Source organism: Chlorocebus sabaeus, chromosome 10 (genome assembly GCF_047675955.1).
Source record: "Chlorocebus sabaeus isolate Y175 chromosome 10, mChlSab1.0.hap1, whole genome shotgun sequence".
Classification (NCBI taxonomy): Eukaryota; Metazoa; Chordata; class Mammalia; order Primates; family Cercopithecidae; genus Chlorocebus; species Chlorocebus sabaeus.
This window is the reverse complement of record NC_132913.1, coordinates 35,654,901-35,680,596: the sequence shown is the minus strand read 5'-3', so window position 1 is coordinate 35,680,596 and position 25,696 is coordinate 35,654,901. Positions and strand designations below refer to the sequence as shown.

The 25,696-nt window shown below is 36.5% G+C and overlaps 1 protein-coding gene across 12 annotated transcripts in view; it reads right to left on the bottom strand.

Annotated features, from left to right (window-relative positions):
• The window catches only part of MBD5 (methyl-CpG binding domain protein 5), a 505,406-nt gene that overhangs the window by 144,079 nt on the left and 335,631 nt on the right, over nucleotides 1–25,696 (bottom strand). For all 12 annotated transcript variants that reach the window (XM_073019666.1, XM_073019664.1, XM_073019662.1 and 9 more), the window contains one exon: nucleotides 16,517–16,639. The gene's annotated coding sequence lies outside the window, so the exon portion shown is untranslated. The remainder of the gene's footprint in view (nucleotides 1–16,516; nucleotides 16,640–25,696) is intronic.

The following is a 25,696-nucleotide window of genomic DNA, read 5'->3' as shown; positions in this document are numbered from 1 at the left end:
CTAGAAGTCCAAGGCTGGTATAAAGCTAACTTACTGCTACTCTATGCAAAAATAACACTGAAATCAAGTGATAGAAAGCACTGATAGAGTAGGTAGAGATTATATTATTTCTGAAAAGAGTCACTTCAGTTTTGCCCCGGGGAATAAATTGTATTTTACCTTTTTATTTTTTTAAGACAGGGTCTCTCTCTTGTCACCCGCTCACTGCAGTGGCATGACGCTCACTGCAACCTTCATCCACCCATCTCCAATCCCCACCTCAAGCGATCTGCTGCCCTCAGCCTCCCGAGTAGCTGAGACCACAGACATGCACTACCACACCCAGCTATTTTTTTGTATTTTTAATGGAGATTTCACCTGTTGCCCAGGCTGGTCTGGAACTCCGCAGCTCAAGTGATCCACTTGTCTCAGCCTCACCAAAGTGCTGGGATTACAGGTGTGAGCCACTGCACCCAGCCTATTTTGCTTTATAATAGGAGAAAGTATTGTATTTAACTTGTTCCTAGGTGGTTGCATTCCTTTAAATATTAATGCACCTATTTCTTTATATGTAAAAATATACTAATTCTATCCCTCCTATATTATTTTAATAAGTAGCCCTATTACCTATATCTCGGGCTGTGTTATAAGCCTCACATAATTACATGCAGGGTAACCTCATCTGCTAGTTTATGCTGCTATAACTCAAACTTTATCAGGAGTGATCTTTGTAAAATGGCATTTCCTCTGGTCATTTTTTTTGCCTACAAACGTTCAATGACTTCTAGTTAAAGATAGCAGGTGGACCACGCATGTTTTTACTTCTTTTAAGGCCCAATAAAATGACAATACAGAAATAAAAAATAAGTAACACCACAGTAGGTAGAGGATAGGCCATTAACAGATGTGAGATTTCAATATATTAATGTGAGCAGGAAAACTGATAGGAACTGCTGAAGTGGGGACAGGAAACCTCAGCCTACAGTATACAGGACCCATTGATCTGTAGATCCACAGGGAGGTTCAGGGGCTCTGAGATGCCTGGTAAGAAGACAGCAGGGAGAAATAGGGCTGAAAATGGGGAGATTTACTGAATATTTGTATAATGAATAATGACACACAGAGACCACAGAGAATATGAAAGACTCAAGAAATAAAAACGTGATCAGCCCATGTGGACCATCATAGAATAATAAAAGTTATAGAACGAAAGAACAAGAAAAAAAGGTGGGGAGAATTATAAGAAAATAATGCAAGATAATTTTCTAGATATGAAGGACACAACTCCTCAGAAGAGAGTACCCACTTAAAATTCAAGTACAACATGAATTTTAAAAGGCCTACACCTAGACGTATCAGGAATTGCAAAGTACCAAGAAAAAAAAAAAAAGAGTAAATCCTAAAAGTCAGAAGAAAAAAGCAGATGACCTACAAAGGACAAAATGAATGTTTGAAGAGAGTGGAGCATTACCTTCCAAGTTCAGAGGGAAGATTTGTAACCTAGAGTCCAAGATAAACTAGAATTAACATGGCAAACAATTAAAATGGATAGTAATTGCTTCTTCTCCTTCTTCTCACCACAGTCTTTAAAGATGTGCCTGTTCTACAACTTTTAACATGATGAATTGTTAAGAATATTATAAAAAACAGTTAGTAAAGGTGGTACAAAATGTCAGTTTTAAACAGTGTCTCATGTAGAGCAGGTGGCCAAAAATAGCACCTTTTAAATGTGTTTTCTCCTTTTCTAATGTGGATGCATACACTCACTACTTCTCTCCTTTCCCCTGCCACCTGTCAGGCTCTGCCCCTAGGCTTGCATCTTCTAATGTTAGAACGTGGATAATTTGTGAGAATAAAATAAGAAAAAATTCAAACATAAAAATTTTAAAAATTGATTATCCATACACTTGCTCTTAGGAGTTGCTAAGGGATATGCTTCATCATAGCAGAATTAAAAAAAAAAAAAAAAAGAAGAAATGAAAAGAGAAAAAATGGGGGTTGAAATAGCACCACCCAGAAGATCAGGAAAGGGGAGTCTCAGGATGACAGTTGCGCAGCCAGAGGATGTCAAGACTCTGGAAGAGCAGTTCCCAAGGAAAAGGGGGAAGAAAAGGAAAGAGATACACCAGAATGTTTTATATAATGGAGAGTTGGAAAGAACTGGGAATATGATAAAGAAAAATAATACAAGAAAAACAAAAGGGAATTAGAAATTCTAAGAAAACTGAAAAATGGCTTAAGAAAATATAACCAAAGGGCCGGGTGCACTGGCTCACGCCTGTAATCCCAGCACTTTGGGAGGCCAAGGTGGGTGGATCACGAGGTCAGGAGATCGAGACCATCCTGGCTTACATGGTAAAACCCTGTCTCTACTAAAAATACAAAAAATCAGCCGCGCGTGGTGGCGGGCGCCTGTAGTTCCAGCTACTTGGAAGGCTGAGGCAGGAGAATGGCGTGAACCTGGGAGGCGGAGCTTGCAGTGAGCCAAGATGGTGCCACTGGACTCCAGCCAGGGCGACAGAGCAAGACTCTGTCTCAAAAAAAAAAAAAAAAAAAAAAATATATATATATATATATTATATATATACACACATACACACACACACACACATATATATAATCAAAGAAGACTACTTGGCACTGTAATTAATCACTAATTAAGCTAATATTTAGTGTCAGCTGGTTATATAGCATTGTTTTAGTTACTAGGAATACAGTAATGATGGGGAAAGTAATGAATTAAAAAATGAATTAAATTAGTTAGAATAGATTATCTGCCTTCTTGAAGCTTACAGTCCAGTGGGGGAGAGTGACAGTAGTTTGAAAAATTAAGAAAAATAAAATATATAATTTGTATTAACAATGAGAGCTATGAAGAAGAAAAAATAAGGAAACCAGAGCAAAAATTTCAGGCATGGGAAGTTGCTATTTAAAATAAGTATGGCAAGGGAGGCCCTACTGATCAGCTACCATTATCGTCAATAACTTAAGAAAAAGAGAGATTAAATGGTCATCTCAGTGAATTTATGTTGCAGGTAGAGGGAACATCAAATGCAAAAGCCCTTTTCACACAATAATGTACATGGTTAATTATGGTTGTAAAATAATAATAATAGACAAGCAAAGAGCCAAATCATGAGTGAACTCTCATTCACAATTGCTACAAGGAGAAAAAAATACTTAGGAATACAACTTACAAGGGATGTTAAGGACCTCTTCAAGTAGAACTACAAACCACTGCTCAACGAAGTGAGAGAGGACACAAACAAATGGAAAAACATTCCATGCTCATAGATAGGAAGAATCAGTACCGTGAAAATGGCCATACTGCCCAAAGTACTTTATAGATTCAATGCTATTGCAAAGTACTCTACAGATTCAATGCTATTCAAATGCTGTTCCCACCAAGCTAACACTGACTTTCTTCACAGAATTAGAAAAAACTACTTTAAATTTCATATGAAACCTAAAAAGAGCCTGTATAGCTAAGACAATCCTTAGCTAAAATAACAAAGCTGGAGGCATCACACTACTGGACTTCAAACTATATTACAAGGCTACAGTAACCAAAACAGCATGGTACTGGTACCAAAATAGATATATAGACAAATGGAACAGAACAGAGACCTCAGAAATAATATCACACATCTACAACCATCTGATCTTTGACAAAACTGGAAAAAACAAGCAATGGGGAAAGGATTCCCTATTTAATAAATGCTGCCAGGAAAACTGGCTAACCATATGCAGAAAACAGAAACTGGACCCCTTCCTTACACCTCATACAAAAATGAACTCCAGATGAATTACAGACTTAAATGTAAAACCTAAAACTATAAAAACCCTAGAAGAAAACCTGGGCAATACCATTCAGGATATAGGCAGGGCCAAAGACTTCATGACTAAAACACCAAAAGCAATGGCCAAAAAAAAAAAGCCAAAATTGACAAATGGGATCTAATTAAACTAAAGAGCTTCTGCATAGCAAAAGAAACTATCATCAGAGCGAACAGGCAACCTACAGAATGGGCGAAAATTTTTGCAATCTACCCATCTGACAAAGGTCTAATATCCAGCATCTATAAGGAACTTAAACAAATTTAGAAGAAAAAACAACCCCATCAAAAAGTGGGCAAAGGATATGAACAGACACTTCTTAAAAGAAGACATTTATGTGGCCAAGAAACATATGAAAACATGCACATCATCATTGGTCATTAGAGAAATGCAAATAAAAACCACAATGATATACCATCTCACACCAGCTAAAATGGCAATTATTAAAAAGCCCATCAAAAAGTGAGCAAAGGATGTGAACAGACACTTCTCAAAAGAAGACATTTATGCGGCCAACAAACATATGAAAAAAAGCTCATAGAGAAATGCAAATCAAAACCACAATGAGATACCATCTCACACTAGTTACAATGGCAATTATTAAAAAGTCAGGAAACAACAGATGCTGGTGAGGCGGTGGAGAAATAGAAATGCTTTTACATGTTGGTTGGAGTGTAAATTAGTTCAACCACTGTGGAAGACAGTGTGGTGATTCCTCAAGGATCTAGAATTGGAAATGCCATTTGACCCAGCAATCCCATTACTGGGTACATACCCAAAGGATTATAAATCATTCTACTATAAAGACACATGCACATGTATGTTTATTGCAGCACTATTCACAATAGCAAAGACTTGGAACCAAGCCAAATGTCCATCAGTGATAGACTGGATAAAGAAAATGTGGCACGTACACACTATGGAATACTATGCAGCCATAAAAAAGAATGAGTTCACATCCTTTGCAGAGACATGGATAAAGCTGGAAGCCATCATTCTCAACAAACTAACATGAGAACAGAAGACCAAACACCACATGTTCTCACTCATAAGTGTGAGTTGAACAATGAGAACACATGGACACAGGGAGGGGAACATCACACACTGGGGCCTGTTGGTGGAGGGTGGAGGGCTAGGGGAGGGAGAGCATTAGGACAAATACCTAATGCATGCAGGGCTTAAAACTTAGATGACGGGTTGATAGGTGCAGCAAACCACCATGGCACATGTATACCTACATAGCATAGCTGCATGTTCTGCATATGTATTCCAGAACTTAAAGTAAAATAAAAAAAAAAATTTAAATATGTAACTGGCATTAATTTTAGAAATACAAAAATGAAAGACCTGATAATGAAATCAGGAAGAAGAAGAGTTGAAGGAGAAGGTGGGTGCACTAATATCCTCATCTGATGAGGGCAATCACAAAGAAGTATCTGTAGTGAAGGGAACAGAAAAAGAAAGGTATTATAGTTACAACAGAGAAACTAAAAATAGAGATAAAACTAAATGGAGGATGGGCATGGTGGCTCACACCTGTAATCCCAGAACTCTGGGAGGCGGAGGCAGGCAGATCACTTGAGGTTAGGAGTTTGAGACCAGTCTGGGCAACACAGTGAAACCCTGGCTCTACAAAAAAATACAAAAATTAGCTGCACCTGCTGGCACACACCTGTAGTCTCAGGTACTTGGGAGGCTGAGGTGGGAGGATCACTTGAGCCTGGGAGGCGGAAGTTGCAATGAGTCACAATTATGCTACTATACTCCAACCTGGGTGATAGAGTGAGACCATGTCTCAAAACACCACCAACAAACTAAATGCTGAATGATAGAGACAGGAAAAGTGGAGGTAGGGTTGAGTGAGTTAGTGTAAAATGCCTCCTTTACGTGTTTGTGTGTGTGTTATTAATATATAATGTCTTAAAAATGACTAACAAAAATTTTCAGGTGGAAGCAAATTACTTTTACCTGAAAAAATAGAGGTACGTACCAAAGGAAAAGTGGAAAGAGAAGCGAGGCTTACGTGGAAAAATCTGGGCCAAAGGACCATTTATTTTAACCATGCACATGTTTTAATCTGATTTAAACACACACATCTGCTCACATATACACCCTTCAGAGGTTTTCCATCACTCTTAGCATAAAGGTCAGAATCCCAAATATGGCCTCTATAAGAATTATACTAAATACTTGTGACAAAAAAGTGTTTTTTATCTCTCATGTTAAAAGCAGAACCTTTAACATACAGAAAAAACCTCAGTTTCCTTCTTTACTAAAGTAATATTTTGTTGGAAACTATAGCTCTTCTCTCCATCATTATATAAACTTTATTTCTCTATCCTCAGGAGGTATTGTACTAAATTGAGAATACTATGATAGAATTTCACAAGTCTTTTGAGTAAAATTTTACATATGCTTTCTGCAGAAACATGACAGTTTTGATTTTTCAAAAAATCCTTGGGTAGATAGAATATAAAATTTTACATGTTATTATATGTGATCAATATCTGATTAGTTTTTATGTTATCACTTCAAAAGACAGCAATACCTTATTAGGGTCTTCTGTGGGGTTTGATAATGCAAATATTCCAAAACTTTCAAAAAACTGAAATCTGAAACACTTTTGGTTCCAAGCATTCCGTAATATGGATACTCAGCTTGCACTACTAAGCAATAAAAAGGAACAAACTACTGATACACTCAGGAAGCTGCATGAGTCTCCAGAAAATTATGCTAGGTGAAAATAGTCAATCCCCAAAGTTTACATACCATGTGATTCTACTTATAAAATATTTTTTCAAATGACATTATAGGAATGGAGAATAGATTAGGGAGTTGTGAGGATTAAACAGGTGGTGAGGGAAGGGAAATGGGTGTGCTATAAAAGAGCAACATGAGGGACCCTTGTGGTGATGGAAATGTTCTTTATCTTGACTGCATCCATGTCAGTAACTTGGTTGTTACATTGTGCTATAATTTGACAGATATTACCAATGGGGGACACTGGGTAAAGGGTACACCATATGTCTGTATTATTTCCTGCAACTGCATGTGAATATATAATTATTTCAAAATAAAAAGTTTAATTTGGAAAAAAAGCTGATACGTATTATAAAAATATGAATTGTTCTCCATTGGTAGCAAGAAGGTGGGGTGGTGGTAATTCAGACCTTCAAGCAAAGGAGGAAAGACACATGGAGAGGGAGACGGCTTTATCAAGCCACTCTGATATCAAAGCTACGTTCTCCAGAGCCTTTCTCTGCTTTGTAAGAGCAAGAAAACTGAGAACCAGTCAAGCAAAGACACACAAATCTTTTTAAGGCCCCACTCATTAGGGTTTGACTCCAAAAGTTACCCAAGCTCCTATTATTTCTGTGGATACCAAACCTGCCAGTATCTAATGACAACCTCAAAAGGAAGCCAGACAGGGTACAAACGGCAGATAGGATCTCTACGCTAAACACATAGGTTGCAGAACCAAGAGTCAGAGATTATACTTTTAGACTTCAGTGCCAGGATCATCTGTTATCTGACATGAAGGACATGAAGGGTAGAGGGAAGTAGTGATAAACGCCCCAGTTCTTACATAGCAGAACCTTGGGAGGCACTCTACATTGAGAAGGAAGACACATATTGGCAACAAGTGTGGGATTAGGGTCGAGGTGCTTTTACTTGAAAGGGTTTCAGACATCAGGAGTATTTATCTTTTGTCTATTTTTACACCCTTATTCCTTAAGAACTTACCAGATTGATGACGCATCAGTTCTACTCATAGAGAAATAAAAATACATAAATACACTAATATTTGTAAACAAGTGTGTGCAGCAGCATTACTTATAGTAGCCAAAAAGTGGAAACAACCCAAATGTCCACCAGCTGATGAATGGATAAATAAAATGTGGTATGTGCATACAATGGAATATTATTTAGCAATAGAAAGAGATGATGTGCTGATTCCTGTACGGTATGGATGAACCTTAAAAATATTATATTAAGTAAAACAAGTCAGTCACAGGCGGCCACATATTTTATGATAACATTTATCTGAAATGTCTAGAGCAGGCAAATCCACAGAGGTAGTAGATTAGTGGTTGCCTGGGACTGGAGGATTTGTGGAAAAAGTGAATGCTAATGTTTATACAGTTTCTTTTTGGATTGATGAAAATGGTCTGAAATTAACTGTGAGGATGGGTGCACAACTCCAAATTGTAAAAAATATTAAACTGTATATTTGAAATGAAAAAAAGTCCTTGGATTAAATAGAATACAAAATTTCACGTGTTATTATATGTGATGAATATCTGATTAGTTTTTAAGGTATGAAAAATTAAAAGAAAGGAATACCTTAAGGTCTAATGTTAAGGTTTGATAGTGACTGTAATAGCTCATCATAGGAAATTGGAAAATATTGCATAATAACTAATGCCAGAAAGAGTTCACAATATTGTCAGTTGTGGTTCTTATTCAATGAGGAAAGAAAGAAAAACAAAGTTAGCCTCAACGGGAAAAAGAATAGCATTGCATATAAAAAGAGATAAAGGAGACTTAAATGTGATAATCAGTAAGAAATTGTATCTCACTATCAACTGAAGCAGAGAGAGTTACTGGAAGAACAGGGAAAGGACTGCAATGCTCAATCCTAGAAGCAAAGCAAAAATGGGAAGTTTTAGCAGGATAGAGGCTAAGAAATAATATATTTTACAGCCCATGTAAGAAAAACTGAAAGGTCTCATTAAGGAAATTTGCAGCCTGATTTGACTCTAGCTTACCCTTGGTTTTCTGAGACCATTGCATTCTAAACTTATTTTTGCACTTATAAAAATTATTTTGATTTTTCAAGTAAAAGCTGGCTTATAAAAACTGTATTGCAAAATTCTGAGTTTACTGAACTATTGCCCACTATCACTGCATTTCCTATCCCCTTCAATGACTATATATCCAGTTGCATGAATTATTCAATGTAATCCTTAGGCATTTTTGTTATCAGAATATCTTTTTATAAATGAGTGAAGAAGGCCAGCACTCAGAACACATTGACTGTTGCTGTAGGTTTTAATGCTTAGTGCAGCTGCTATGTAATGGTGCACATGAATTAAAAAATGAAGTCATGAGGGCAGAAGAACGGATGTTCAAAAATGAATTTGCAAGTTGAGTTCTAAATAGCAATCACAATTTTAGCTTGAGGCTTTTCTGGGGGAGAGTGAATAATGATTAGGTGATATTATAGGCCCCAAGCAAGGCCTGAGGACATTGGTGCTCAGAGCCAGTCATTGATCCTCAAAAAATGGTCCTTAGGTTGTGGGGGCGTTGTTTGAAATACCAGGAAGAATCAAACCTGTGTCTGTCACTTTTTCCCAAGGGTCTTCTCAGGATTCTGAAGCTCTAGTGTTACGATAAATGTTTACGTAAACAAAAGCCTTGGTAGGCTTTTACTGTTACCTTATGTTATTTTTACTGTTCTGGGTTTATATTTTTATTTACCTGCAGAAAAAATTACATGTGAAAATTGTAACCCCAAAATCACTATTGAAAATTGTGTTCTACTATGTTAAGTGCCTATTCAAGGCAAGTAAGATAAGATTTAAGAGAATAAATTTTCCCTCTCATTTTTATTAGATTTTCATGGCAAATTTGAATTTCAGAGAATCCTGATTTATTGTGTATTGCCAAAAATATTCTTTTAGCCAGATCTAATCATGCAAAATTATGAACTGGTTAGTGTGGCTATTTTGAAAGCCCTGAAGTCTTGAATTCATGGGTAATTATGTATTTTTATTTACCAGAACCTCAGTTTCCTGCTGTCATTATATTAATGCTGTTTTCTTCTCTGTCATTAAAATGTTGTGACTTAAGTTGTGTGAATGACACCCACTTTTTAAAAACATATTTACATAATAAATAGTAAAGGGGGGGAATTTAACAAATCAAAACATTTACTTAACTCACTCAATTTATAGAGTAACGACGACGATGATGATGATGATGATGATAGTAATAAAAATAGTAGTGCAGTAGTAATGATCTGATAATATGAAGAATAGGCTTTAAATAGGGCTTACTGTATACCAACACTATTCTGACTCGTATATTAATTCATAATTCCATCATTATCCATTATCCCCATTTTACAAATGAGAAACTGAGTCAATAAGAAACTCAATGAGATTAAATAGCATCGGTAAATCTAGGATCAGAAAATTGGACTAATACGTACCCTACTTACAGAAACCTAGAATTTAGAGCAATGCTTTTTAACCACTGAGACCTTTTTTTAACCCTTTGAAATCTATTCTTCTATTTTCCTTGATAAAACATAAAATCTCATGGTTTCTATTTCATTTTTAGAATAAATTAAATATAATAACAAAATAAATCAAAACAATAATATAGGGCTCAGATTTTTTTTTAAGCTACCCCTCCTTCCTCCTGTTTCTAGTTGAGCCTGACTAGTTTGAAATGATATTCATTCTGTTAATTCAGCAAATAATTATTGAAGCCCTACTGTTTGTCAAACATTATTCCAGGGGCTGTTATGGACACTGAAAGCAAACCAGTTCTGAACTGTGAGCAACACAGGAAAACTGGACAACTTTCTGGTGACTTCTAAAGTCTCCCCAAAATGTAAAACCCAAGTTCGAATGCAAGAACAAAAAACCTACAACAGAGCTATGTGGATATTGCTCACAGTGTTGGAATATCTATACCAGCAACCCCTTCTGTTAACACAAATAAAAACAATTGAATTTACTTAAATTGAAATTCTTATTAGAACTATTTATCACTGCCATGTTAGCTATTACTTAGTATGTTTAGATTTGCAAGACTACTCTCAAAAACTTTCTTAATTATTCCAAGACACCAAGCCTATAATTTATGCAGCAGCAATTTATTCTGTATGACTTCATTGAATGGCCACTGTGTAACAAAATTAGCCAGGGCATATAAACCTTTATTTGAAAATACTGGACATGAGAAGGCTTCAAAGGTGTATTCTAATTTAAAGTGAGTTGAAATGTATAGGAGGATCAGCCAAAGTCCAACTAGTTTGAGGAAGAGTTAACCAGGGATAGCTCTTGCAAGAGGGAGGAATTGTCTTTGCCAATTGGTAGCCACTGTTTGTGCAATCTAGATTTTATCAAGAGGGAAGGAGAGGAACAGGTACAAGCTGAAGTTGTGTGCAAAAAGGTTTGGGGAGGAACAACCACTGGATAAAAGGGCATGAGAGAGTCACAGTGAAAGATGACCAGTCCTCCAGGGTCTAATTTCACTCCCTACAAGGCATTGTGCTTTGTGCTGGGGATACAGTGTTAAACGAGGTAGGCTCAGTTCCTGATTTCCTTAAATACAGAATTATACAATTACTTATTTTATATTCATAGTACAAGGTGATGAGCTTGCATATATCAGGGGATTTCACATAATCTGGAAGAATAAGATAAAGCTTCCCTGAACAAGGGGCATTTTCATTGAAACCTGAGGGATGGGTCATAGGTACTTCTGCCATCATGGGCCCCTTCTAACATAAAAAATAAAACTAAAAATTATATTTTGCAACTTGCTTGAAAAAAGATGAATATGTTAGTTAATACTGTATATTGAAATGTTTTCTTTTACCTAGAAGTCCTTTGTTTTCTGATTTTAAAATAAATTTAAACATTTTTGTGGACCCCTTAAAATTTTGTGAACCCTAGGCACTGTGCTTACTGTGCCTTTTGGATAAGTCGGCATAGGAGGTGGGGAAGTTTGGGCCAAGAACATTTTGGATAGAGAGAATAGCATATAGAGAAGTTTCTAGGGGCTTACTTGCTCAGGGTATTAAAAGGCTAGAGCAGGGAGAGCAGGAGAGGATGTCACGAGGGAGGTTGGTGAGGCATGCCATATTAAAATAATTGAATTCTTATAGAGGCCATTTTAAAATAGTAAATTAAATAACACTGATCCAATGCTGATTTTCTTTTTTAAAGACAAGATCTCACTCTGTTGCCCAGACTGGAATGCAATGGTGCAGTCATGGCTCACTACAGCCTAAACTCCTCAGCTCAAGCCATCTGCCCATCTTAGCCTCTGAATAGCTAGAATTATAGGCACACACCACAATGCCCAGTTAATTTTTCTTTTCAGAGACAGGCTCTATGTTGCCCAGGTTTAATGCTGATGTTTGATATAACATAAGTACATTGTAATGGAAGTCAGTGATTTCAGCCAAACTATGGTAGATGTAAAGAAATGGGTTAGGCAAAATTTCATCTAAAGTCAGTATATACACTGAAATAGTGACAGAGAAAATCATATAATGTCTGGGATTTGCTTCAGAATAATACAGGAAGTATAAACGAAACAAGATTAGCCATGAATTCTCAATTAATGAAGCCAGACTTGAGGTACATAGGGGTTCATTTTATTATCCTGTCAACTCCTCTGTTTCTGGCTTTCCATAATAGTTTTTATTTAAAAATAAAGCCAAGGTATAAAGAAACATCAAAACCCAAAAGTCATGGGTTTTGATAAAGATGACAGGTTTAAGCTCATAAAAATGATAACATTATATAACAAAAATAAAGACACAAAACATTAAAAATAAAAAAGAAGACATAATTGTGATATATGCAATTTATAGATTTAATATTCTTAATATGATTATGATTCTTATCAATCTAGAAAAAATTCAAAGACCCCACCCACAAGAAAAATTTGGCATGGCTCATGAATGGGACATTCATAAAAGAACTTAAAATTCAAATAAAAATATAAAAAGATACTCATGCTCAGTAGTAATCACACATATGAAAATTAAAATGCCATATACTTTTCTTGTATCAGATTTTGTAAAAAACAAAGTTAATGTCAAATGTTGACAAAACTATAGAGAAAGTGACATTCTCATTCTGTCAAACACTGTTGGTAGAAATGTAAATTGGTATAACCTCTCAATTTATTTACTATTTGATCTACCAATTCCATTCTTAAGAATATATCATAATCTAGCATTTTCCAAAGTGTATAGTGGGATGTTGATAGATGTTATTTGTGTTTGTGTAAGTGTAAACTTAATTTTAAATGTAAATTTATCAAATGTCATTTAAAAAATTTCCCTTTTTAAAGTTTTTCTGTTGCTGCTGCTGCTGCTGCTTTTTTTTTTTTTAATAGAGTTTATTTTTCAGAGCAGTTTTAGTTTCATAGCAAAATGGAGTGGAAAGTACAGAGACTCCCATATACCCCTTGCCTCCTGTGATGGTTAATACTGAGTATCAACTTGATTGGATTGAAGAATACGAAGTATTAATCCTGGGTGTGTCTGTGTGGTGTTGCCAAAAGAGATTAACATCTGAGTCAGTGGGCTGGAGAAGGCATATCCACCCTTAATCTGGATGGGCACAATCTCATCAGCTTCCAGCAAATGTAAAAGCAGGCAGAAAAATGTGAAAAGGAGAGACAGGCCTAGCCTCCAGGCCTACATCTTTCTCCTGTGCTGGATGCTTCCTGCCCTCGAACATTGGACTTCAAGTTCTTCAGTTTTGGGACTCAGACTGGCTCTCCTTGCTTCTCAGCTTGCAGACAGCCTACTGTGGAACCTTGTGATCCTGCAAGTTAATACTTAATAAACTTCCCTTTATGTGTGTATCTATATACACACACACACATATATGTATATAGATATGTATATATACATATATATATCATATATCTATACATAGATGTATCTATATATACATATCCATATATACATATCTATATACATAGATATACATATATAGATATACATAGATACGTATATATCTGTGTATATATACACAAAACACTGCTAGGAATCATAGACGATAGAAACAAATATATGTGTGTGTGTGTGTGTGTGTGTATACACAAAACACTGCTAGGAATCATAGACAATAGACATATATATATCCTATTAGTTCTGTTTCTCTAAGAGAACGCTGACTAAATCATCTCCACACTGCCTCCCTCACTATCAACATCTTGAAGGCATATGTTATCTTAAGAATGCATTCCATGGTTAAATAAGTTTGATTTCTACAACCTTGGTATACGATAATACTATACACTAGGACATACATCTCTAAGATAGTGAATAAGTCTTTCCTTATGCTCTATAACACTTACTTTTAGAAATTATCTTAAAAAATCATCAGATATGAGTACATATCACTTAAGTCATGTTTAACACAAAGAAAACTGGAAGTATTCTAGTATATGTGCTGCCGAAGTGAGCACGAAAACTGGAAGTATTCTATATATTTAATAAGAGGAAGGTGGTTACATGATTCATGTTATAACCTTAAACTGGAATTTAAGGTAGATGATATTTACTGGCATAAAAGTTGCTGCAATAGGATGATATATTCTATACCTTGAAAACACTAAATACTCCACGAAAAGGCTCCTGGAAGTTATAAATGACTTTAGCACAGTTTCAGTATACAAAAATCAGTAGCATTTCTGTACACCAATAATGTTCAAGCTGAGAGCCAAATGAAGAACATAATCCCATTTACAATAGTCACACACACATTCACAAACCTGGGAATACATCTAACTAAGGAGGTGAAAGATATCTACAAGGGGAACTACAAAGCACTGCTAGGAATCACAGATGACACAAACAAATGAAAAAACATTACATGCTCATGGATTGGAAAAATCAATATTGTTAAAAGGGCCATACTGCTCAAAGCAGTATACAGATTAAATGCTATTGCTATCAAACTATCAATGTCATTTTTCACAGAATTGGAAAAAAACTATTCTAAAATTCATATGGAACCAAAAAAAGAGCCTGAGTAGCCAATGCAAATCCAAAGCAAAAAGAACAAAGCTGAAAGCATCACGTTACTCAACTTCAAACCATACTATAATGCTTCTGTAACCAAAAGAGCATGGTACTGGTGCAAAAACAGATGCATAGACCAATGGAACAGAATAGATAACCCAGAAATAAAGCCACACACCTACAGCCATCTAATCTTTGACAAAGTTGACAAAATTAAGCAATGGGGAAAGGACTCCCTATTCAATAGCTTGCTAGCCACATGCAGAAGAATGAAATTGGATCACTACCTTTCACCATATACAAAAATTAACTAAAAATGGATTAAAGATTTAGATGTAAGACCTCAAACTATAAGAATGGTAGGAAAAAAAAAACTAGTAAACACCATTCTGAGCATAGGCCTTAGGAAAGAATTTATGACCAAGTTCTCAAAAGCAACTGCAACAAAACAAAAATTGGCAATGGGACCTAATTAAACTAAATAGCTTCTGCATGGCAGAAGAAATTATCAACAGAGTAAATAGGCAATTCACAGAATGGGCTAAAATATTTGCAAACTATGCAACCAACAATTGTCTTATATCCAGAATCTATAAGGAACTTAAACAATTGAACAAGCAAAAAACTAACAGCCCCATTAAAAATTGGGCAAAAGGCATGAACAGACACTTTTCAAAAGAAGATATACAAGAGGCCAACAAACATAAGAAAAAGTGCTCATCATCACTAATCATCAGAGAAATGCAAATCAAAACCATAATTAGATACCTTCTCACACCAGTCAGAATGGCTATTATTAAAAAGTCAAAAAACAACAGATGTTGGTGAGCCTGTGGAGAAAAGGGAATGCTTATATACTGTTGGTGGGAATTCAAATTAGTTCAGCCACTGTGGAAAGCAGTTTGGAGATTTCTTAAAGAACTTAAAACAGAATTACCATTCAACCCAGTAATCACATTACTTGGTACACATCCAAAAGCAAACAAATTGTTCTACCAAAAAGACACATGCATTCACAATATTAAGCACTATTCTTAATAGTAAAGTCATGGAATCTACATAGGTACCCATCAATGGTGGATTGGATAAAGAAAATGTGGTACATATACACCATGGAATATCATGCAGCCATAAAAAAAGAATGAACTCATGTCTCTGCAGCAATCTGGATGCAGCTGGAGACCATTATCCTAAGCAAATTAACACAGGAACAGAAAACCAATTATTGCATGTTCTCACATAGAAGTGGGAGTTAAACATCAGGTACTCATGGCCATAAAGATAGCAACAATAGACAACAGGGACTACTAGAGGGAAAGGGTGGAAGGGGGAGCAAGAGTTGAAAAACTGACTGCTAGGCACTATGCTCAGTACCTGCGTGAAGAGATCATCTATACCATAAACTTCAGCATCACGCAGTATACCCAGTTAACAAATCTGCACATGTACCCACTGAATCTAAAATAAAAGTGGAGGAGAAAAAATAAATAAAATTTTTTAAAAGGCTGAAATAAACTGCTAAGTAAAAGAAGCAGGATAGGGAAACACCATTTAAGCCCTATGGTGTCTAGTCATAATTATTGTAACTATATAAATCCACATATTATACATAATACACATATATAAAAATAAATTTAGGAAGATATAACAAAATATGAAGAATAGTTACCTCAAGGTAGTAGGATAACTATATTTTTCTGTATTACCTTTTTTTTTAAAAAAAATAGTAAACATGTATTAATTTTCCAATAGAAATAATTTTTAGAGGCAACGTGTTTAAGCATACTAATTTTGGAGAAATACAGCATTTTAATCTATAGATGTCAGGCACTTTCCATATTTAATAAAAACTAAGTCTGCAGACAAAAACTACAATTGTATGAAGAATCTATGAAGAGAAACCATGATGCCTACCTTCTGGAGAGAAGTGACGAAAACATAACAAGCGTTGTGTGTGACTCAGCAGCGTAATGGAGGCGGTTAATTTCCAGATGCTCTATGTCTTTACAAGTCCCTATAAGGGAGTACCTCTTCTCTCTGGAACAGAAATAACATTGAGTACACACATTTATTTAAAGGCTGGTTTTCAAAATCAATAACAGTATTGTTGGCATTTTTTCACTTCCAAACATCAATGGATGTTTGCCAAAGAACTAGAGAGAATCAAGGTATTAGTATCTTCATCCTTCAGAAATACTGTGATTAACTACCAGAAATAATTAAAGCAAATGTTATATACTTTATTTTCATATGTTTAATAATATAACCAGAAGAAATATATTTAATAAATTAAAAATCATTGATAAAAATAGTAGTATAATTTTGTATATCTACTATCTACCAGACACAATGCTAGATCCTTTATATCTCATTTAATCCTCTCAACATCTTTTTATTTGATATTTATTCAACAATATTTATTGCTCTGTGCCAGGTACTGCGGGAAACACTGGAGATATAATGGTGATCACTATCATGATACAAGATAGTCATTAACATTCCCACTTTAAAATGAGGTAATTGAGGCTCTGGGATTTAATATTAAATAGCTTAACTTCAAACCTACTCTTTCTATTATAGCCCAATTAAAAGGAGTTTGCTAGTCTTATCACCATCACCACTAAACAAACTCCAAACTTTTTAAGTTAAAATGGAAAATATCAAAAAATACCAAAAAATCCCCAACAACTCATCTAAATGTAGTATAAAATATATAGAAAAATACCTATATATAGCCTTTATAATTGGCAATATCACCTAATTTAATCCTCACTCAATCTCATGATATAGGTGTTAGTACTACCATTTTGTAGATGAGAACACTGTCTTACAAATGTTCACCTTAAATCTGGGTCTGCCTAATTCTAATGCTTAAAAATCTCAAAAGGAGAATAAGAAAAGAAAAACTTACATTAAAATGAAGAAAGCAACAAAGAAGTAAGAAAAACAACTCATTTAAGCCGCCTGATGTATGCATACACATGCAAAACACACAGTGTCACACACCTGTATGGACTGTGGTACTGCCATTCAAACACCCATCATTATCTGGTAAAAGAGTACTGTGGTGGGAGGAGGATGACAGGGCAAAGCAACTAACTAGGAGGAGAAGCTGAATGAAAATCATCCTCAAATACAGATTGTAGCTACACAGGCTGCTTACTTTCAAGAGGGGTCTCACAGAAAAATAGCAGGAAATACTACCACTTCCTTGCTTATGACCTTAGGAAAGTTACTTATCTTCTCTGGGCTACAGTTTCCTATCTATAAATGAGGATAATAACAGTATCCAACTAATAGAGGTGTTATAAGGATTAACATTCACAAAGTACCTAAGGTATCATTTTCAATAATAAATGCTATATATGTGTGTGTGTGTGTGTGTGTGTGTGTGTATGTGTGGTTTAAAATAAGTATCTGAGTGGGGTTAATTATATTAACAGAGCCCTTTCATGAAACATATTACTCTCAGTTATATTTTATGTCTGTTAACATCTCAAGTAATCCTCACTTCAACCCTATGAGGTAGATATTATTGCCAGCTGGCTTTTAGCTTCAAAAGGCAGAAACTTGATTTTAGCAACTCCTCCAATCATTAGAAACTCATCAACTTAAAAGGGAAATTTTTTTTGTTGTTGTTCCAAAATGATAGCCAATGAATTGGATAAAACACTATTTATCGATATCAAGTCTATCTTAAGTGCCAAACCACCAAGAAATTACTTCATTACTATAAAATTAAAACACGGAGAATTGAAAATTCAAATTAGACCTCCCATCAAGCCATAGTAGTCTGCTTGTCTACTGTGTTAAAAATTTCCTTTTACATGATATGATATCTTGAGAAGGCACACCATCACCAGTGTAGTATTTTCATGAAGAATATTTAACCTAAATTTAACAATAAAAAATTTCAGAACTATCTAAACTAAAGTGACATCTTGCAAACAATTGGCCCAGGCTAATAAAAAAAAAGTCAATGAGATTAGAGCCCAAAGGCTAGAACTTCATGTCCCACTGGGGATAGGCAAGTAATGTGTTTACCTTCTGGCATGACGGTATTGGGAAGCCTCACAGAGATTTGAAATTTCACTTGAGAACCCTGGCTTGTCCTAAGGACTGTTTGTTACTTTGTTAAAGATTTTAAAAGAGTTTTTAGGCAGAATGGACGGAGTTGCTGAGAATAAACAGCCAGGGAATAAAGGATTCTGAAGGGAGAGAGGGACTCAAATCAGTGTTGAGATGTTGGTGAGTAGAAGAACTGATACAGAGAAAAAAGGGGAGGAGAAAAAACTCTGAACCCTGGGAATTACACAGTCTCTGGGAATTACACAGTCTCTGGGAATTACACGGTCTCTGGGAATTACACAGCAGGTATAGTTATGCACAAATAATCTGCTGATGTGGGGAGGAAATATCAGTACTTACCTGTTTTCTATAAAAATAAAAAAAAAAGATTATATAAATAATATAGATTAACACTAGTACCTTTAAAGTATATTTTTATTGAGGATAGACAATAAATTTTAAATTTTATTTATTATTATTGTTTTTATACAGTATGTGACCAAAATGTTTGGTGATCATTGTTCACAGGAACGAAAGAAAGACTTTCAGGTGTTGGTAGGTACTAGGACATTTGTTCCTGCTCTTAGGGATGAGGGAGACAGGGCAGTGCTTGGATGGCCTTCTGCTGAGTGGCCAGAGTTGACGTGTATTGTACTGTTGTTAATCTGGAGGCATGATGTGGTCTGAAGCTCATGTGAAAATGACAGATGAGTTCACTGAGATTCATCAAACTCTGCTCCATTTTCTTGCTTATTTATACAGAAATAAATGATACTTTGAGAAGAAATGTGGAAAACATAGTCAAAGATAATGAAAACTCCTGGGTGAGAAACTTGAAGGACATAGGGGCAAAGCAAGGCCACTCACTTTGGAGACTTGAGGGCCTCTCACTTTTACCCATGTGGGTGAAAGAAAGCTAGGAAAGGGGAAGGAACAGCCTACCATATCCTTTTTGTGAAAAAAACAAAATTTTTTTAGATCACGTATTGAGATGGTAGTGAGGAATGTGTTTCATCCAGAGGAAGACACAGCAGAAAAGGGGATGGAAGCACCTCTGCCTTCAGAATGCTATGTATGTCCAGTGCCAAGAATGAGCTTGAGATTTTAACAGTCATCACAGAGACCTGATAGGCATGAGGTGTCTGTCCTCCTTCACACTGGGGTGTCTATATCCAACCTGTGATCTGTCTCCTGTCCCCATCATCCCCAACTTAGCTCCTCTCCACATTGTCACGAGTGCCTGCTCAAAAGTCCTCACTGGGTCCTGTCTGTGGAATCCAGCCCATTGGCATGGTTTGGTCAGCCCAAATTTGAATGTCTTTAGGCAGAACTCATACAATTCAGTTTGCCACAGGTCTATCATTTCACATCATATGTTTGTGTTTGTTTTCTGCCTGTCCCTTAAAGCTTTTGAATTCTGAAACACAGGAGGAAGTCCAGATACATTGATCCAGCATACAAAGGCCTGCTCCTGTGTGTTTCTCCTGACTCATGTTTCATGGTAATATCCTCACAGGTGACTCAGATCTCTAAACTGTGTGCTTTGCAAAAACATAAAAAGTAATACATATATTTTGCTCATATGATGATTTCTGCTTTCCCTTTTTTGTCTGCTTATCTTTCAAGTTAGCTGAAATGTCATTTCCCCACTGACATGTCTTTCCTGAATCTGAGAGAGGACAGACATCTGCCTCTTTTGTGCTCCTTCTGGACTTTATATGGTCTTTATCATAGTATTTATAACATTTTACTGATTATTATGTACAAATGCCTAGAACCTGACACCATGCCTGCCATTTCATAGGTGGCCAATAAATGTTTTAAATGAGTTAAAAAAATGTCAACAACATGACAGACATAAAAGACTGGGATTTTTTTTTTTAAATTAAAAGAGATTAAGCAGATATAACAACTAAATACAATATATGAACCTTGACAGGACCTTAGATCAGGAGGAAAAAGACAGCTATAATTAATGGACAACTGGGAAATCTTAAATATTGATTAAAAGAATCTCTGTCAAAAACACATTGAAAACTATCTTAGGTCGTTTATTTCTTTAGATAAAATTATTCATTCATGCATTTATAATAATATTAAGTACCTATTCAGTGTAATAACCCTGCAGGTAAAAATTCTTGTAAGTAACAGAACCTAAAATACAGACTTGGCTTGGCCAAAAGGGTCAGGTGAAGGGTAGTGAGGACCCCTCTATCTCAGTCTGGCAAGTTAGCAAAATAACTAAACCATCATCTGTTACATTTCAGGACTCAGACCATCTGCCTACTGAAGTATTTTCCCTTCTAATGGAAGGGAAAAATTCAGATTGTTGGAGCAGGTTGGCTGCTTTATGCAGCCTTCAGTAAAGTCCTACAAGAAAGAATGGAAGGTCAGGAAGCAGTGAAGGAAAAAAAGATGTCTTTGCCAATAAAGCTACTTTTTATCCGTGGCTGAGAATAGGAGATCTGGACATTAGTAAGAGTGAAGAAGCCAAATTACAAATGCTTCACAATTATCTTGTATCTATTTTTTGAATAGGTTATTCACATGACATAGAATTTTAAAGATACAAAAAGAGAGTAAAAAATCTCTCTCCTAGTCTTGTCCCCCAGCCATCTGTTTTCTTCACTCCCCAGAGGCAACCCCATTACCACTTTCATATGTCCTTCCAGAGATGTTCAATGCATTGCCATACTACACATACATTTCCACAAATGAAGCAGGTTATGCATACTGTTCTATACCTTGCTTTCTTCATGTAAGATGTTTTGTCAACTGATCATATCAGCACATACAAAGCTGCCTTGTTATTTTAAGAGCATCATTGTATAAAGCTTACATGATAAAAACCATAGAGTAGATAAAAATGCAAGAGGATATAACCATTTTATTTTATATAAAGAATATGGCTGTATTCTTTATATAAAAATATACCACTAAAAACTTAGAGTACCATTAAAAACACAGACTACACAAGAATGTGAGAGAATGTATTAGATGTTTTCTCATGCAAATAAATAAGGTACTGGCTGCTGGGCAGGGAGGAGTTTGGAGGGGCTGTGATTAAGGTATCTGAGCATTGGGTACCAAAGACAAAGGCTAAGAAAGGTAGATGGGAAGATTTGTCTGAAGACATTTTTGAATCCTAAACATTCCATTGTATTGTGGCAGAGCATGTGAAAAGTTATTGAAGCTTCTATCATGAGAGGGGTGCAAAAGTGGCTAAGACTAAGCTGGAAGACATAAAGGAGACTGGAAGACATAAAGGAGAAGGGTAAGGAATACATGGTTCTCACAATTGGAAATTACAGCAAGGACTATGGCAGTGGATCCACTAAATGAAGTTCGGAGGTCAAGCAAGTGGAACTGACATAAGTAGATGCTGGCACATGGTACCAAAAGGCCAAGGGCCAAGCAGTTACTCAACAGAGGCCAGCAAGGACAGAAAAGAATATGCAAACCCATAAATGTTGATGATGCCTTATGATTTGTCAGTCTTCCTCAGGAACTTGAGGAAGAATGAAAGGGAAGAAGAGGCCAGCTACGGTGGCTCACGTTTGTAATCCCAGCCCTTTGGGAGGCTGAGGTGGGAGAACTGCTTGAGTCCAGGAGTTCGACACCAGCCTAGGTGACATGGCAAAACCCTACCTCTACCAAAAATACAAAAATTAGCCATGTGTAGTGGTGCACGCCTGTAGTCCCAGCTACAACGGAGGCTGACATGGGAGGATGATTTGAGTCCAGGAGATGGAGGTTGCAGGGAGCCAGGATTGAGCCTTTGTACTTCTGTCTGGGCAACAGAGCCAGACCCTGTCTCAAAAGAACAGAAAGAAAAGAAGAGTAGAAGTGATACAAATAGGAGAGAGGGGTAGAATCTTAGTTTAAAGCTGAAATCAATTTTAATTCAGAAATGACCAAGTAACTTCAAATTTATCTGTGGAAATGTTATTGGTGGGAGTACCAGGAAAAGACACTGAGATCAATCAATTTTTTAATATAGGCAAATAATGTTTTACAGATTTAAGATCAATAACTATGGCCAGGCACGGTGGCTCAAGCCTGTAATCCCAGCACTTTGGGAGGCCAAGGCAGGTGGATCACGAGGTCGGGAGATTGAGACCATCCTGGCTAAGACGGTGAAACCCCATCTCTACTAAAAAATACAAAAAATTAGCTGGGTGTGGTGGCAGGTGCCTGTAATCCCAGCTACTCAGGAGGCTGAGGCAGGAGAATGGTGTGAACCCAGGAGGCGGAGCTTGCAGTGAGCCGAGATCACACCACTGCACTCCAGCCTGGGTGACGCAGTGAGACTCCATCTTAAAAAAAAAAAAAAAAAGATCAATAACTACAAAACTTAAACTTACACAGCCAGCTCTTAGGGGTGTTACAAGGATTCAATGACATGGGTGTGAGAAAATAGAATGGTGTGATTTTCTGATTACAATTTCTGATAGTAACTTTTCTTTGACTTTTCTCCAAGTTTTGGGACATTTATTGTAGTCCCATATGTAGAACCCATACCTTCCACCTTATCTTATACAGACTTACTTCCAAAGAGCATTAACTTTGAAATAAATGAATCTTGAATTTGAATTCGACTTTTGTCATGCACTAGCTGTATGAATTTGGGGAAACAACTTCTCTGAATCTTTGAGTCTTCATCCATAAAATATAGAAGTCAAAAATCATTTCATACATGTATTATGTAAGACAATAAAACATACAAAGCACATTGTCTGGTTCATGGTTGGTGGACCTATCTTCTTTCCCTAAAGTTTATTTATTTATTTAGTATTTTATTATTATTATTCTTTTTCAAGACAGGGTCTCACTGTGTCACCTAGGCTGGAGAGCAGTGGTGCGATCATGGCTCACTTCAACTTTGACCTCTGGGCTCAAGTGATCCTCCCACTTCAGGCTCCTAAGTAGCCATGACCACAGGTGAGAGTCACCACGCTCAGCTAATTTTGTTTATTTTTGGTAGAGAAGAGGGCTTGCCATGTTATCCTTGGTCTCAAATTCCTGGGTTCAAGCCATCCTCCTGCCTCTGCCTCCTAAAGTGCTAGGATTACAGGCATGCTCAGCCTTCCTTTAAAGTTTAAACTATGTTGCCTAGCTTTTAAAATTAATTAATTAATTTTTTGAGACAGGGTCTCACTCTGTCCCCTAGGCTGGAGTGTAGTACTGGGATCTCAGCTCACTGCAATCTCTGCCTCCCAGGCTCAAGCCACCTTCTCACCTAAGCCTCCTGAGTAGCTAGGTGGCATGTGCCACCACACCTGGATAATATTTGTAGAGATGGGGTCTCACTTTGTTGCCTAGGCTTGTCTTGAACTTCTGAGCTCAAGTGATCTGCCTGCCTTGGCCTATCAAGGTGCTAGGATTACAGGCATGAGCTACTGCACCTGGTCAGTTGCCTAGCTTTTGATTTGGAATATTTGATCATCTTATCATATGTCCTAACTAAAAGAGATTAAACTCTGTAATATATGACTCCTAGTTATCGCTCCTGGTTTACTGAGTAATAAACACCCTTACATGCAGTGAAGGAAGTATAATATAAGCATTTAAATATATAAACATTTAAATATAAAATATATGATACATAAACAGAAATCTCCTCAAGTCTTACCCCGAGACTGAGTACAAGGGTTGGATATATAATTTTCCACTTTCTCCAAATAGATATTGTCATTTTAAAAGGTATTTGCCTCAAATCCAACAAATTTTAAAAAGAAGAAACTTCACAACAGATAATAAAAATCAACAGTATCTATTATTCATTAAAGATGGTAGATTGAACATATGTACTTAAATCTATCCCTTTCCAAAACCAAACTAAAATACAATTTTATGTTAAATATTTTATTAAAAAGCAGAAACAAGACTGGGTACAATGGCTCATGTCTGTAATCCCAGTGCTTTGGAAAGTCAAGGTAAGGGGATCACTCGAGGCCAGGAGCTTGAGGCCAGCCTGGGCAACATAGCAAGACCTTGCCTCTATAAAACGTAAAAAAAAAGGAGTCAGGTTTAGTGGCACACACATGTTGTCTCAAATGCTTGTGGGGCTGAGGCAGGAGGATCACTTGAGCCCAAGGGTTCCAGGTTGTAATGAGCTATGTTAGCACCACTACACTTCAGCCTGGTGACAGAATGAGACCTTGTCTCTTAAAAAAAAACCAAAACAAATAAGAAAAAGGAGAATGAGAGATGAGTGACAGTAACCACAGTTTGGAAGCTAGAAAGCAGGACTACTGCAAACTGACTTAGCAGACCCAAGCAAGCTGGTTCCTAAACCAGCAGTTGGTAATGATAAGCTAGGGAGCAATTTTGTACTACAATTTCCAAAAGACTTAGGAATTGGTGACAGCCAGTGCTTATGAAAGTAAGATAAAGATAAGACTATAAAAAACTTGGTTAGAAATTTATTTAAGAATTAGATACTTTCTTTAGAGGAATAAAAGAATAGGTAGCAAAAACAAACAAACAAACAAACAAACAAACAAACAAAGAAGAAACTAAAAAGAATTAGATGCTTTCTAATTAACTGCCACCATTCACAACCAGCCAAGTACTTTTCCCTCTCTCATCCTAGCAGAAGACCAAAAGTTCACTCTTTGGCATGAGTAAAATAGTCTTGAACTGGGGAATTTTTTTATTTTTGAGATGGCATCTTGCTCTGTTGTCCAGGCTGGAGTGCAGTGGTGTGATCTCAGCTCACTGCAACCTCTGCCTCCTGGGCTCAAGTGATCCTCCCACCTCAGCCTCCCAAGTAGCTGGGATCAAAGGTATGCACCACCATATCTGGCCAATTTATATATATATTTTTTTCAGTAGAGATGGTGTTTCACCATGTTGGCTGGGCTGATCTTGAACTCTTGACCTCAAGTGATCCACCTGCCTCAGCCTCCCAAAGTGCTGGGATTACAGGTGTGAGCCACCGTGCCCAGCCTTGAACTGAGGAATTTTGTAGGGTACTCTGTTGAAAAGGGGAAAACTGAATGAAATTTTATTTGCTGAATATTG